The 4,696-nt window shown below is 36.2% G+C and overlaps 1 long non-coding RNA gene across 1 annotated transcript in view; it reads right to left on the bottom strand.

Moving 5' to 3' along the window:
- LOC106870538 (uncharacterized) overlaps nucleotides 1–4,696 on the bottom strand; it is a 148,368-nt gene that overhangs the window by 88,327 nt on the left and 55,345 nt on the right. The window lies entirely within an intron of this gene.

The raw sequence follows: 4,696 nt of genomic DNA, 5'->3' as shown, positions 1-4,696 counted from the left end.
ATTATTATTATTATTATTATTATTATTATTATTATTATTATTATTATTATTATTATTATGTTGTTGTTTTTATTCTTTCTTCTAATTTTCTTCCATTTCTCGCCGAGTGTTTTCCGTACACCTAGGGCAGAGAAGCTCATTGTAAGCATTCCCAGTTTACACACGCAAATTCACAGGTAAAATACGTATTTAAAAAAAAATTAATTGATAAATAAATTCATGAAGGGATGTTGATTTAACAGCGACAATGCTCTTCTCAGTACATGAGGCGTTCCAGTTAACACGATTTTTTGCACTTTCTGTAGGGATGGTAAGCCTCGTATCATTTTTCAATTAGGTTTCAGTACCCCTTTTTTCATTCCTAGAGATCCTACAATCACTGGTACGGTAGTCGCCTTGAGATGCCAGATTTTTTTCAATTTCTATTAGCAAGTCTTTATATTTACTGAACTTGTCAAATTCCGTCACCGCTCTATTATGATCGCAAGGAATTCTCATTATTATTACATTTGTACATCAATCAAATGAATAAATCCAATAATGGAAAAATATTGATTCAAATCAGTCCCAAAATGTTTTTACTCTCGTCCGTTTTGGCGATGACGTTTTCCGGGATGTTTAAAGCGTTTTCATTACCCTCCAAAAATTTAAGGTGTTGGGCTTAACCGCATTTTGTCGACCTCTACATTCTGAGTTCAAATGCCGCCAGTGGCCACTTTGCATTACATCCTTTCGTGGTCGATGAAGTAAGTGCCAGTTGAGCACTAGGGTCGATATAATAGCCTATACCTCGGCCCATAAAACTTCAGGCCTTGTGCCTACAGTAGTAAAAATTATTATTAATCATGACTGACTGATTTTACAGAGGGTCAAGGGCTGAAAGTTTCGTACATTTACACTTGATGAGTACCAACGCACGAAACTCTTGGCACGTCCGTCACTGTAATTTCTGCTGATTATTAATAATTTTTAAAAAAATGATCTGAGCTCTAGTTTTCTGCTTGCATCACCAAACCTATAGATATGTCTGTGTGTGTGCATTTTAGGGTGTGTGTGTATATATGCGTGTGGTGTATGTATGTGTGTGTGTGTGTGTGTGTGTAGAGCAACAGATGTTTGTCGTGCGAGTGTGTATGCCGAGTGTTTGTGAATGAGCGTGTGTATACACATATATGTTGTGTTACTTGAATTGCACGTACAGAGCGTATTAAGGACGCCACCGCTTGCCAACCGATTTTGATTCTTTTATGTTCCCGGAAACTAGCGGTTTGGCAGAAGAGACAGATAGCATAAGTACCAGACTTTTGAAAACTAAGCATAAGATCGGTGGGGTCGAATTGTTCCACTAAAACCCTTCAACACAATATTCCAGCATGGCTGCATTCCATTGACTAGGACAAATAATAAATAAAAGGAAATCTATCATAACGAACTCTTCTGAAGCAAATGCCATCTCGGGAAACTGTACGAGTTACAGGATACCTTAAGCTGGTCCTACGGACAACTTAACAACGTATGAATGTTTCGCATATTTTCAATGATGATTATTTCTCAGTGAGTAGATTCAAAGCATAGTATCTCTCATTATGTACTATACCTGGACCTATGGTTACGATTGACATGTACTTGAGTATATGTTTTCCTGATCAGTGCTGACCTAGGGCTGAAGATCAATAGCAATTTTGCGAAGAAGTCAACAGAGTGATGCAAGGCTTCAACAATTGTGTGTTTGTTGACATGCGGTGGCGATCCGAGAGAGGTGACAGGAAATCAACGCTGTACGCACTTCCGCAGCTCAGTACATCGGCGTGAAATCTTCAGCTATGGTAACCCAAGACTGTTGTAATATATTGACGAGGAAGTTGCAGCAGCAGCAGCAGAAGAAGAGGAAGAAGAAGAAGAAGAAGAAGAAGAAGAAGAAGAAGAAGAAGAAGAAGAAGAAGAAGAAGAAGAAGAAGAAGAAGAAGAAGAAGATGACGATGACGATGACGATGACGATGACGATGACGATGATGATGATGATGATGATGATGGTGAAAATGACGATGGTAGTGATAGCCGCGGTGGTTGTAGTGGGGAAAGTAAAGAAGAGGAAGATGTGGTGTAATAAGTGAAAGAGGATGAGGGTGAGGAGAAGACGAAGAAGACGAAGAAGAACAACAATAAAAACAACAGCAACAATAAAAACTACAACTATTATGACTACTACTGCTACTTCTACTACTACTACTACTACTACTACTACTACTACTACTACTGCTGCTGCTGCTGCTGCTGCTGCTGCTTCTACTACTACTACTACTACTACTACTACTACTGCTACAACGTCAACAACAAGAACTGAAGAGTAAAATGCTTTTATTAAGTTAATAATTTAGAGGGCAGAATGAAGGCTATAATTTATTTATGAATGACGTCATTAGAAAATGTTAATTATAAAATAATTATAAGCTGGAATATGTATATTGAGATTGCTACAATGTTGGATGGAGTAATTTGTAAAATTCATATATATATATATATATATATATATATATATATATATATATATATATATATATATATATATATGCATATGTATGTATGCATTTGTATGCATATGTATGTACGGATGTATATATGTGTACAGAGATACAAAGAATCAAACAGAATTCGTAGCAAACTCTCCGCAGAGAATCCAGCCGTCAGGTAAGACAGTTGTGAAGTTTAGTGTAATGTTTAAAGTCACCGCTCACGGCAGTTACTACTGGGGATTGTATAATAGTAATTAAAATTCTGAAGTGACCATATATATGTATGCATACATTTACGTAAGGCTTTTGTAAAGTGTATACAATTTGTATGCAAGATATTGTTGGCGGCGCTGGTGTAACTGAATGTGGATGATGAAACAACTGTAAACATATAAGATAACATCTTTTACCTTTCACTTTACCTGCATTTTAATTTATAATGTGTGTCTATGTATGTGTGTGTGTGTATCTTATGATTACATAAACAAATATATTTTCAATTAGATTATGATACGAAGACATTTATATGAAAGCGGATTTTTGTAATTTCATTTCATACATATCAACACATTGAACAAAAATATGACTAAGAACTGCGTGTAATCTATTTCATGCGAGTGTGCTAGGTTTTACAAAGGCGAAACATGTCGTCCCCTCAAAATAAGGGTAGAGGAACATGTAATAATAATAATAATAATAATAATAATAATAATAATAATAGTAACAACAACAACATCGAAAAATACCTTAGGAATGAGAACCCAGATTCGAAATTTCCCCCAAAACACCTGATGAAGGCTGGAGGGTATATCATCCGAAACGTTGTGTTAACAACAAACAAGATGAGGACAAATATCCATCGATTGGAAATAATGTAAATAATGTACATAATTCCTCATCTCTTAAATACAGGACTGTATTATTTAATCGGTACGGAGCCGACATTAGACTTCAATGGAAATATATAGAGAAACTCCATCAAAAACTAGCTCGTCTTTCAAACCATCTAACTTTCCTGTGTAGATGTAGAAACTCAAAGCTAATACCACCTGGCTTGAATATAATGACACCAATGGATTCATATAAAGCTAGAAGAGTAGCGGAAAGGGCAGGACATGCGCTCGCCCGTGAGAAGATCCATTACAACCGTTAGAAAAAACATCAATTAAATAACGAAATCAAAGAGAAGTTATCTTCATTACTTTGGAAAATAACCAGAGATGATGATCGAAATAGAATCCAACAAGGTCTAGAAAAGTCATACATAAAAGAATTTGAAATGGGGAAGACACGCCAAATTAAGAAGTTTATGAAACTAAAAGGTCAGAGAATGAATACTAAGGTCCGTCACCCATCTGTGAAAGCAGTAATTAATCTAAGTAGCCGACATCAAGAAAGCTCTGAAGAAGCAGTACTGAACAAAGGCCTCAACTTTGCGACAACTATCAAGCGCATTCCATACTTGGACATAATATTCCCTATTGAAGAGATAGCCATAAAGATACCAAAAGCTCAGGGAGATGAACTAAAGTGGAAAGTGACACAGGTACTAGAAAAAGCAAAATTTCCCAAACCAAACATCACTAAGGAAGAAACGTTCGCAATAAGAATACAGCAGAGTGACAATTCCATCATGATACTTCCAGCACAGAAGGGAAATGCTACAGTGGTGATGAACAAGCCTGACCACTTGGAAAAACTGGCAAGTTTTATAAGTGATGGCATCTACAGCAAAGTAAAGATCCTACCATGTGGTTGGTAAGCAAGATACTTACCACACAGTCACTCCTGATCATATATATAAATATATATATATATGTCTGTGTGTGTGTGTGTGTGTGTGTGTGTGTGTGTGTGTGTGTGTGTGTGTGTGTGTGTGTGTGTGTGTGTATAAATATGTATATACACACATACATACATATTTGGGTACAGGACGTCACCAACGGTACAAATAACATGAAATACGTAAACGAACGGGGGTAAAACGAGTGAAATTCGTAAACAACGAGAAAAAATGGAAAGCAGGACAAGTAAACACAGAGAAAGGACCCTTCTCCATGTTTACCTGTTTCACTCATTTTTCCCTCGTTTGTTTACGTAGTTCATGTTACTTGCACCGTGTGTGACATCCTGTACCTATATATTCATGTATATATATATATATATATATATATATATATATA

This window comes from Octopus bimaculoides, chromosome 25 (assembly GCF_001194135.2).
Source record: "Octopus bimaculoides isolate UCB-OBI-ISO-001 chromosome 25, ASM119413v2, whole genome shotgun sequence".
In the NCBI taxonomy this organism is placed as follows: Eukaryota; Metazoa; Mollusca; class Cephalopoda; order Octopoda; family Octopodidae; genus Octopus; species Octopus bimaculoides.
The sequence above is the reverse complement of the archived record's forward strand: the minus strand, read 5'-3'. Positions and strand labels throughout refer to the sequence as shown.